This window comes from Camellia sinensis, chromosome 7 (assembly GCF_055761805.1).
Source record: "Camellia sinensis isolate YWXY chromosome 7, ASM5576180v1, whole genome shotgun sequence".
Classification (NCBI taxonomy): Eukaryota; Viridiplantae; Streptophyta; class Magnoliopsida; order Ericales; family Theaceae; genus Camellia; species Camellia sinensis.
Genome location: NC_138967.1, coordinates 125543825 through 125556408, shown reverse-complemented (window position 1 = coordinate 125556408; position 12584 = coordinate 125543825).

Below are 12584 nucleotides of genomic sequence, written 5' to 3'. Positions count from 1 at the left end.
TAGTTTTAGAAATAAATTGAGAAAAATTTCAAACATAAAGAGTCAAAGTGAGAAAAAATAAACCTTAGAGACCAAAATATGAAAATGACCAAACATAAAAGGGGCAAAATGTAATTTGCCAATTATAAAAATACGGGAGGGTGAACAACCAAGCCCAGGCATTCCTCATTGTCTACCTCCCACTATCTCGCACCTGCCCACAACTCTCTCTCTCTCTCTCTCTCTCTCTCTCAGTATCATTCCGTTCCATGCCCATTGTATTGAGTCCTCATTTATAGCGACCCCGGTCTTTTCCCATTTGATTATTGTATCCGGACTTAGGTTCCGTAGATTCTGTCATTGTATAATTGTTGTTGTTGTCCCTTATTTTCTCATTTGGAGTTATAGGATGTGTTGGGCAGGTTTGTTTCTGGTTGGTTGGGTTTAGAAACCAAGTGTTGCTGTCCAAAATTTTGGATCTTAGCTCGAGCGAGGAGTTGGTCGCTCGAGCGAGCTGTTGTTTTTGGTTCTTCGCTCGAGCCGGGGTTGATCGCTCGAGCGAGAGTTTGCATCTGGTATGGACCTGTAGCTTTGCATTTTTGGCTCGAGCGAGCTTTTCTTTGCTCTAGCGAGTATTTCTTGTGTCTGGTCGCTCGAGCGACCAATTCTTCGCTCGAGCGAGCCTGTCCAGTTTAATTAGACAGCAGCGGGTTTTTAATCAGTTTTCATCATCTTTTAAGATTCAAACCCTAAGGTCCGACTTCTCTCTCACCCTACTCACCTTCTCTCTTAGATTTGATCCACTTAGGGTGTGTTTCTACCCTAGATCTTTCATTAAAAAGAGTGTGTGAGTCAAGGGCTTCGTTTTAATCTGAATTGTTGGTAGTTTGGAGCACTTTGAAGTTTGGGTCTTCATCTCCATCTTCTCTTTTGGGGCTAATTCTTTGAGGTAGGGATTTCCTACTCCATTCTATAAGTTTTGTTCTAAGTTTTGGTATTTTGATATGTTGGGGATACTTTGGTAATTTTGGGAAAAACCCTAGTGGTATTAATAAGTTAATTTGTATAATTAATTAAAGGAAATTGGGGAAATATGGTTAAATTCATGGAATTGAGAAATTCATGGAATTGAGGAATTCATTGATTAAGAGGTATAGTTGGTTAATTTAAATCACTCACCCATTGAATTGTTGATATATTTATTTTCAGTCTAGAAATAACTGTTTTTGGGCTATCGGTGGAGGATAGCTGTGATTGTTGTAGACACTGCATGTGGATTAGGGATAACTGAAACTAATCATTGATTAAGTCATCAATTTTGACTGTTGAATTAATACAGACATTATGTGTATTGATTGTGTGTTGTATATGTAATGTGTTTACATACATTGTTTTGTGTGGGAGGAGATAGGGGATGTACTCCACGGTTTAGGGGAAGATAGGGGATGGACCTCTAAACCGGATTTTGTTGGGGAGGAGATAGGGGATGGACTCCATTAGCATCACTTTTATGTGTGCTTAATATATAGAAGTGTTTTTGTTGATACAACACTAAAATGTGTATCAATCTGGAAGTATGAAGTGTTTTGATTTGAGCTTGAGTCTCATTTGTTTGTTGACATTGGAAGAATGTGAATAGGATATATATAATTCACTGTTGTAAGTTTGGCCAGGTTCTGAGCCATATTGATAAAGTAAAACGTGTCTTAGACAATAGTGTCATGAGACTGTAAAATGAAGTAATTGATTATCTTGGTTAACCACCTGTTGAATGCTATTGCTTTATTCATTGCTTATATGTGGTTTAGTATATTTCTACTGGGCTGTGGCTCACTCTTTATGGGAACATCATTTTCAGGTTCAGGTGATAAGCTACCTCCAAGGACTTAGCTTGGAAGGACTTGGATTCTAAAGACTATTTTCAGTTGTTTGCTTTTATTTGTTAGTACATGTAAACACTCAAGCCTAGGGCTTTATTTGTAATTGAGTTAGAACTCATACTTTTGTGTCCAAGTGTTGGCTTGGAAAGATGTAAGCCTGTAGGGCATTTAATTTGATGTTACATGTAATGCTTTTGTTTAGTAAGACTCTGATGAATATTATAATGAATTATCAAAGTGTTTTCTTTAAATAATGCATGTCAATGATATCTATATAATGGGTTAATTATGAGGGCGTGACATCATTTGGCATGATACTTTTTGTGACACCCTGAACGTTTAATTAAATACCATATAAATATTTATAGTTACATAATTGTGGGTGTATGTGATAGCATATTATTAAATAATTGATGATAAATATAAAATCTAAGTTAGCACTGGGACATATGGGATTAATTAGGAATTTTTATTTAGGGCCAAATTAACAGAAATATGAAATTCTAATACTAGTTGGGTCAAATTAAAGTTAAAGATGGTAAATAAATAAATAATAATAATAACAATAATGATAAAATAATATATGGAATAAGAATAATAATAATGGCAATAATAAAATGAATAAGTTATCTGTGCTAGGTAAATTCGTTTGTCATTATGGTTATCAAATATATGACGAGGAAATTTATTAAGATAAATTAAATACCAGTTTTATTTAAGGTATATTAGTTGCTTAGATGTATCAAACAGAAACAAATCAAAGGCCATCAATTATCTAGATTACAATCTTGCCAGAGTATCAAAAACAGATCAAGGATCATTAATTATTTAGATTACAAATCTGCCGAAATGAGAAACGGAGAGCCACTTGGACACCTAGACTCGGATAGAGGGAGTGAGTCATCACTTGGAGCCTTAGGATGTTAAGTCATCACTTAAACTATGTATAAATAGGGGAGGAAGTGCTGTAGGTGAAGGGAGAAAAAAAAAGAAAGAAAAAAAAAACGAAAGAGAGATACTTAAGTGAGAGTAAGGCATTTATAGTGGGGAAGTTCTGATAGTAAAGTAAGGCTAAGGGTTATAATTAAGGTGAGTTATATTATACCTTGATTTACCAGGTTTTGAGTTACCATAGTTTATTTTATACAAGCTATATTTTATTAAGTTATATAAATAAAAGTTAGGTTTTATAAATATTTCAGTTACGTGGGTTACTTTCTAAACTCTATTTATTTAAAAGGAAACCCATGGATATGTTTGTTTAAATTTTAGTATATATTTGACTATAACCTTATAAACAATTATGTTTTGTAAGTACCACCACGGGAGTCCCACGCCTTGGGGGACTTAAATAACCCTGGGCTTCTGTTTGGCCACTTTGTGATCCTCTGTTTGTCATGGATCCATTGACCTCTATTCTGACTGTCACTTCTGTGACCTCTGTTCTATTCTGTTTTATACCGTGGTTATGATTATTGATTTACATGATTTCTGTATTCTGCCACATTAAATAAATTGTCATTTTAAATTAAATTATGCAAATATTTTAGCCTAACTAATTATCCATGGTTATTTTGTATTCCCTACACTCTTGGCATAATATTTCTCACTCTGCTGTGTGCTTATAGCTGTTACCCTTTCAGATGACGAGATGTAAGGGAAACCCATAACCCCACAAAATGGAACCTGCACATGGACTGATGTTGAATCACTATTTTATCTTTCTTTTTTTTTTATATTTTTGCTCCCTTTTCTTTCTACTCGGGGCTGGTCACTAAATAATAAAATAATGAAAGCCCTAGAAATGTATTTTCTCTTTCTTAAATAGTAAAATGAAGTAAAATTTCTGTTTACTTATTTTTATTTCCGCTTGCGCAGCTTAATTTGCTACGAATAAGAATAAGTTAGTAAGTTGCAATTCCAACCCTAAGCCCCTGGGGTTGGGTCATGACAAAGGTGGTATCAGAGCAACGGTTCAAAAAAAAAAAGTTATATATAAATAAAACCATATAGCTAAGGAAAATATAGTAAAAAATAAATAAATAAAATAAAATAAAACAATAATAATAAATATTTACCTGTGACGTTAGTTTTCCTGTGTAAAATCTCACGTTTATTCTGGTGTTGTAGGCATGTCAGAGATTTACCTTGATGATGCTTTTTGGAATGACCTCCAGGCCATCAATTTAGATGAAATCTTAGCCGAACACCCTGCCCCCGCCCCCGCCTCACCTGAGGGTTGGGGAGATTCTGAGGAAATAGTCAGGGGATTGCACCCAGGCCTTGGCCGGTTGATGGGTCGACCAATTTATATCCAGGTTGACCCTACCGATGTTCCACACTTATTATGGAGGCACAGTCTTGTCCATACACACAGATGTTTCCTCGGGCCATCTCGCGTCCTTGGCGTCGCCCCGGGTCACAACCGCCCGCATTATATTATAGGCCCTCTACCCCTAGAGTTTGCAACCAGGAGGGGAAACGTGTACCCCGAGGATTATATTTTCACAACAGTCCCTAACCCACTGGAGATCATTAATATTCAAAATGTTGACTTTGATAATGACCTGTCATATGTTGAGACACCTGGCTGGATTGTCGACCAAGCATTTGTGGGTCATATACGGTCTATCCCTATTTTCACGGTCCAGGTAACATGGATGTGTTTTGGTGTAGTCCAGTTGGGATGGGAGTTTGAGCTTTTTATGTAGCACTATTTTCCCTGGTTTTTCGGCCCATTTGACCCACCACTCTAGATCTGGGTAGTAGAAAATCTTTTGCATGCTGATCTTGATGTGTTCTAATCCCTTTTTGTTGACTTCTGTTTTTGTTTACCGCAGGGATGGGACACTAACATATTCTGACTAATGTAATATGAATTGTAAAAAAAAAAAAAAAAAGTGTAATGTTGGCAGTTCATATAAATATAAATTGTGCTACATATATACATATATATATGCTGCGTTGAGAATATAATGCCTTGTTTATTACTTGTAGAATGGCTAATAATGGTAATGGAAGTGAGTCATCAGTTAGTGGCACTGAATCGATGGAAAGAGTAGTGGAAAGAGCGGTTACTAGCTTTTTGCAAGCCTTGCAAACTAACATCAACAATGGGACGCCAAAACGGCAAGAAGGGCCGGTTACCATAAAACAGTTCCAAGATCTGAAACCCACCACATTTACCGGCGGCCCAGACCCAATGGTAGCAGACGCTTGGGTTAAAGACATGGAAAAGATTTTTCGTGCCCTACCCTGCACCGAGAGACAAAAGGTAACTTTCGCCACTTTCACTTTCAAAGACAATGCACAGGAATGGTGACTTCTCACTCTGGCCAAAGAAGAAATTACGACTTGGGTGAGATTCTTGGAAGTATTCTACGAAAAATACTTTCCAGATTCATTACGGGAATAAAAGGCATTCGAATTCATACAGCTTAAGCAAGGAACCATGACGGTGGCCGAATATGAGAGCAAGTTCACACAACTCGCTCGGTTTGCAACATACGTCATCCCCACCGAAACTCGAAAAACAAGAAAATTTGAAGCAGGATTGGATGCTGGAATTAAAGACAGGCTTGAAGTCTTGAAATTGCCAACCTATGCAGAAGTGGTAGACCGGGCGTACATAGCAGAAAAGGGAATTAAAGCCTCACGTTCCGGAGGACCAAGCTACAAGAAGCGATTCTGGGAAAGGGATAACAGAAGACCCGGTGTTGCACCTCATAAAAAGGTGAACATGGACACAACCAGCTCAGGCCACCAAGGTCCGACCAACCCCCGAGGTGGCACTATTCCAACTTGCCCCACTTGTGGGAGGGTTCATTGGGGACAATGCCATCGGGACACGGGAGCATGTTTTAGATGCGGACAGTTTGGCCACTTGCTAAGGGATTGTCCAAAGATGGTTAATCCTACAGCCAGCCCCTCTGGCCCAGTTAGGAGAGCTGCGGGACCGGGATTAGAAAAGAAGGAGCAAAACCGCTAAGGTCGGGCTTTCGCCTTGGTACCTGGAAAACTTGAAGTTACCGAAAATGTTGTGTCAGGTACACTTTCTGTCTGTGGTCTTTTAGCTCATGTCCTTATTGACTCTGGGTCAACTCATTCTTTTGTTGCACCACACTTTGCTGCCAAGTTGACATCAACACCCGAACCATTAGGATATACATTGTCTATGTATTTTCCTTCTGGTAAGTCTGCCTGTAGTACTGATGTGAACAAATCTTGTGCTATATTCCTAAGAGGCAAAACCTTATATGTAGACTTGATTCCCCTCCTCATTGGAAACGTTGATGTAATCTTAGGTATGGATTGGCTGGCTGCCAACCACGCTTCTATCGATTGTAAAACCAAAAAGGTCTACCTTAAGTTACCAAACCAAACCGAACTTGTCTTTGATGGGGCTGAAGTTTCTAACCCTTCATGTATTATATCATTCATGGCGGCCCAACGACTTCTAAGAAAGGGTTGTGGTAGTTATATTTGTTATGTGATTGATACACAAAAAGAGGCCCCCACCGTTGATGCACTTCCTGTAGTTCGAGAATTCCCGGACGTCTTTCTTGAAGATCTACCCGATATTCCAGTTGATCGGGAGATCGAATTCACCATTGAAACCTAACCTAGCACGCAGCCTATATCAAAAGCTCCTTACCGCATGTCAATGACAGAATTGAAAGAGCTGAAGACTCAACTCCAGGAACTCTTGGACAAAGGTTTCATTCGGCCTAGTACCTCACCCTGGGGAGCTCCAGTATTGTTTGTGAAGAAAAAGGATGGCACAATGAGATTATGTATCGATTACCGGGAGCTGAATAAGGTTACTATCAAGAATCGATATCCTCTGCCGCGAATCGATGACTTGTTCGATCAACTTCAAGGAGTACAAGTATTTTCGAAAATTGACTTACGTTCTGGCTACCATCAACTAAAGGTTAAAACGGAAAGCATTGAAAAGACTGCCTTCAGAACCCGTTACGGGCACTACGAGTTTCTCGTCATGCCTTTTGGCGTCACGAATGCCCCAGCAGCCTTCATGGACCTCATGAACAGAGTGTTCAAACCCTGTCTTGATGAGTTCGTCATCGTCTTCATTGATGACATCCTCATATACTCCAAGTCATCAGAAGCCCATGAGCAGCACTTGCAAAGGGTTCTACAAACACTACGTGATCATAAACTTTATGCCAATTTGAAGAAATGCGAATTCTGGATCACTAGTGTACACTTTCTCGGTCACGTCATTAATAAAGAAGGCAACTCGGTTGACCCCCAAAAGGTTGCAGCAATCGTGGACTGGCCACAGCCTACTAACGTGTCAGAAATCTGAAGTTTCTTGGGTCTAGCTGGTTATTATCGACGCTTCGTGCAAGATTTCTCAAAAATAGCATCACCCTTGACCCAGCTAACTCAGAAGAACACACCCTTTGAATGGACTGATAAACAGGAGCGTTGCTTTCAAGAATTAAAAGGTCGACTTGTGTCAACCCCTATACTAGCACTCCCTACAGGAGCAGATGGGTTCGTAATCTATAGTGATGCCTCATACAAAGGGTTGGGTTGCGTTCTCATGCAAGACGGAAAAGTCATTGCTTATGCGTCACGACAATTAAAGACTCACGAGAAGAACTACCCGACTCACGATTTGGAATTGGCTACGGTGATCTTTGCTCTCAAAATCTGGCGTCATTATCTCTACAATACAACCTGTGAGATTTATAATGACCACAACAGCCTAAAATATCTATTCACACAGAAGGAACAAAATATGAGGCAACGGCGGTGGTTAGAATTTATGAAAGACTACGATATAGAGATCCATCACCATCCAGGCAAAGCTAATGTGGTGGTAGACGCACTGAGCCGAAAGTCGACGAGAAGTTTGGCATGCACTCTCGTTTCCCGCAAGATCAATGGATTACTCGCCAATGTAATCGTGGAGCCTACATTGATTGGAGAAATTAAAGCGCGCCAATGGGAAGATAAACTTTTGAAGAAAAGGTACGAGGAACAAGGAAACACGCCTGATCCTGATTTCATTATAAGCAATGGGATACTAAAATTTCATAATCGAATTTGCATACCCGACATCCCAGAACTCAAGAAGAAGATACTGGAGGAAGCTCATAACTCGAGATTTGCAGTCCACCCTGGCAACACAAAGATGTATCATGATCTGAAGAAACACTACTGGTGGACCGGAATGAAAAGAGATATAGCAAGCCATGTTTCCAAATGTCTGCATTGTCAGCGTGTTAAAGCAGAACATCAGAGACTTGCAGGGCTGCTGCAACCACTCCCTATTCCTGAATGGAAATGGGAACATATTACTATGGACTTCGTGGTCGGGCTACCACAGTCATTTTCAAAGAATGATGCAATATGGGTTATAGTAGACCGATTGACAAAGTCAGCACATTTTCTACCAATCAAAATCATGTACCCTCTTAATAAGTTTGCCACTTTATATATCAAGGAGATTATTCGGTTGCATGGTATCCCAGTATCAATCGTGTCTGACCGAGACCCTCATTTCGTGTCTCACTTCTGGAATAGATTGCAAGAAGCTTTGGGAACTACACTGAAGTTCAGCACGGCCTATCATCCACAAACCGATGGGCAATCCGAAAGAACAATCCAGACATTGGAAGACATGTTACGTGTATGCGTGTTGGACCTCAAACGTAACTGGGATGAGCACCTACCTTTGGTGGAATTTGCCTATAACAACAGCTATCAGGCAAGCATTGGAATGGCGCCGTACGAAGCCCTGTATGGAAGGAGATGTCGATCACCTCTGTGCTGGACGGAGGTCGAGGACAGGAAATTGTTAGGCCCCAAAATCGTGCAAGTCACAAGTGAGAAAAGCCAACTCATCTAACAGCAGATTCGCACTGCTCAGAGCCGCCAGAAAAGTTATGCAAATACTCGGAGACGAGACTTGGAATTTCAAGTAGGAGATCATGTGTTTCTCAAAATCTCACCAACAAGAGGAGTGATCCGATTCGGAAAGCGCGGAAAGCTAAACCCACGTTACATTGGGCCATTCGAGATACTGGAAAGAATTGGTTCTGTAGCCTATCGCCTTGCACTACCTCCTGAGCTATCTAATATCCACAACATGTTTCACATTTCAATGCTCTGACGGTATCTCAGAGATCCAGAACATGTCATCGACTATGAGAACTTGGAAGTTCGAGAAGATCTCTCTTACGAAGAACAACCAGTGCAGATTCTCGATCGTCGTAATCAAGTTCTCCGAAACAAGACCATACCGCTGGTAAAGGTCTTATGGCGAAATCATCACATCGAAGAAGCTACGTGGGAAACATAAAGTCAAATGCAAGCCAAATACCCACACCTCTTCGAAAGTTAAGGTACGTCAAGTTTGGGGACAAACTCCTATTTAGGAGGGGAGAAATGTGACACCCTGAACGTTTAATTAAATACCACATAAATATTTATAGTTATATGATTGTTATAGCGATTCCAGGTTTACCCTTGTTGTACAGTGATCCGGACATGTGTCCGTGGATGATAGTAGTTGATTATTACCTGGTGTACATCCTTTCTTACTTTGTATTTGAGTTATAGGATGTGTTGGGCAGGTTTGTTACAGGTTGGTTGAGATTAGAAACCAAAACTAGTTGCCCAGATTTTGACTTGTCCGCTCAAGCGGGGGTTTGAGCGCTCGAGCGGGAGTTTCACCCATCCAGTTTTTCCTGTGCGGTGTTCGATGCTCGAGCGTGGGATTGGCCGCTCGAGCGGGTTTGTGTGAGTGCCGCTCGAGCGGGGAGTTGGAAGCTCGAGCAGGAGACATGTCTGCAAAAGTTCTGGGAGTGTGTATCCGCCGCTCGAGCGGGATTGTTGACACTCGAGCGGGAGTCTGTGAGTGACGCTCGAGCGGGGAGTTTGACGCTCGAGCGGGGCGACTTTTATATAAATCCGAGATCCGACTTTTGGATCACTTTTTCAAGATCTTTTCTCTCTCTTACTTTCCCAAAAAGCCATTTTCAGAGCTTCTCACTCTAAAACTGGCCCTTCTCTCTTAGATTTGATCTATTAGGAGTTGTTTGCTCACCTTTGGTCTTTACGAAAGTTGTGTTGATCGTCGAGGGCTTCGTGGTGATCCAAGAAATTTGGGATTTGGAGCACTTCCGAGTTTTGCTCATCTTCCCCTTGAGTTCTACATTTGAGGTAGGGATTCTCCTTGTTCTTTTTCAATACTCCGTCTATAGATAGACATGTGGTAATTTTTGTATTGCATGAAAATTGTATCGTGTTGGATTTGTTTGAAAATCATGAAATAAACCTAGGGTTGGTTGTGTGGGGAATGGTTTTGGCTTCATTGATTGTTGTCTTGGCTAATTAAAATATAAATTAGCATGTTGTAGTTGATAAAGGAAAAAGCCCTAAATCATGTTTTGATTGATAAATTAAAAAGGAGGATAGTGAACCTATATTGTAAATCTCTAGTGTTGATGTGGGTTGGGTGAAGGTGTTAATGCCTAAGGGGTTAACTTTGATTTTGGAATGGTTTGAAATGAACGTAGTGGACTAATGTGAGTTATGACTCTATTATCAATGGAAGTGGTTTTGTAAAACAAAGGAATGAATTTGGTTTTGTAACAACAAAAGGGACGGAGTTGATTTTGTGAAAACAAAAGGAACATGGAACTTGTTTTGTGAAATGGGAAAAGTATTTTGAAATACGTATGAAAGTTGGATTGTTGTTTCATGAGTGTTGAACACACATGTGTGGGATTGTATCTTAAATTACCCTGTAAATGTTGTTGTCGGGTTTGTGGTCTCATATTAATTGAGTCTTTAATAGATGTACTAAATATTTGCATCTAGAGGTTTTGTCCTTGGTCATCGGTGGAGGATGGCACGGTTGAGTTGAATGGTCGTGTATGCATTACACCATTGTTGATTGAACAATTTTATGTGATGAAATTCTGAGATGCATTATATATGTATACTTGTTAGGGAGGAGAGAGGGGTTGTACTCCAGTGTGTGTGAGAAGATAGGGGATGGACTCCACACACCTGTGTGTTTATATACCTTAACACATTGTTGGTATCTGGATAATTTATATGTATGTTTTACATATGTTGGTTATGCCTTGTGTGTGGTGATTGTTGATGTTATACCCTGCGCTGATAATCAGAGGTACCGTTACCTTCCAGCTAGCGCCTGGAGAACTGAATGCGCTGAGAATCTAAGGTACCACCCCCTTCCAGCTAGCGCCTGGTAAATTGGTATGTTGTTGTGAGAATTGACTGCGCTGAGAATATAAGGTACCATACCCTTCCAGCTAGCGCCTGGTAAACTGGTAATGTTGTTGTGAGAGGTGTATCTTTGGCTTACTACGCACATAGCTAGTAGAGCAAAGTTGTGTTATTGATATTTCACTGTGTTAGGAAATTTCATGGATTGTGTTGGTTACGGTCTTGGAGGGCCGAGTTGCCTCATTGGTTTATCTTATGCCTGTTAGTGAGTTGTTATCTCTTTTATAACAGTGCATGTATAGATTTGATTGTATCGGGCCGAGTTGCCTCATTGGTTTATCTTATGCCTGTATAGTTGGTTTACCAGACGCTAGCTGGAGGGGTATGGTACCTTCGATTACTAGCGCTGTCAGTTCTCCAGGCGCTAGCTGGAAGGGTATGATACCTTTGATTCTAAGCGCGGGGCATAACACCAACAATCACAGCATATCAAGGCATAACCAACATGTATAATGCATATACATAAACCATCCAGATACAAACAATGTGTTAAAGTATATGAACACATAACTACCTCTTCCCAAGCAAGCATACATATCTAATGTATCTCAACAATTCATCACATACGATGTTCCATTAACAATGGTATAATGCATACACGACAATTCAACACAACCATGTCATCCTTCACCGATGACCAAGGACAAAACCTCTAGATGCAAATATATTGTACATCTATTAACAGACTCAATTATCATGAGATCACAAACCCATTAACAACCCAAGCATGGTAGTTACAATTTATTCCCCCCAATGTGTACACTCGACACGCATGATACAACAATCCAATTCTCAAACTTATTTCGAAAACACTTCCCTCATTTTCACAAAAACGATTTCTATTCCTTTTGTTATCACAAAACCAACTCCACTAATCTTGTTTCCATAAAATCAACTCCAAAGCCATGGTTAATCCTTTAGGTATTAACACCCTTACCACACTCATTTTGACAAAAGAGATTTACACACAATGGCCAACAAACCCCCATTATAATTTACCCAACCAAAATATAATTTAGGGCTTTTCTTCTATTAACTACAACATGCTAATTTATATTCTAATTAGCCAAGACAACAATCAATGAAGCCAAAACCATTCTCCACACAACCAATCCTAGATTTATTTCATGATTTTCAAACAAATCCAACATGGTACAATTTTCATGCAATACAAAAAATACCACATGTCTATCTATAGACGGAGTATTGAAAAGGAATAAGGAGAATCCCTACCTCAAATGGAGAAGATGACCCAAAATCAAAGTGCTCCAAATCCCAAATTTCTTGGATCACAACGAAGCCCTCGACAATCAACACACTTCTTACAAAGGCCGAAGGTGGGAAAACACTCTAGCTAGATCAATCCTAAGAGAGAAGTTAGGTTTTAGAGTGAGGTGCTCTCCAATGGCTTTTTCGGAAAAGTAAGAGAGAGAA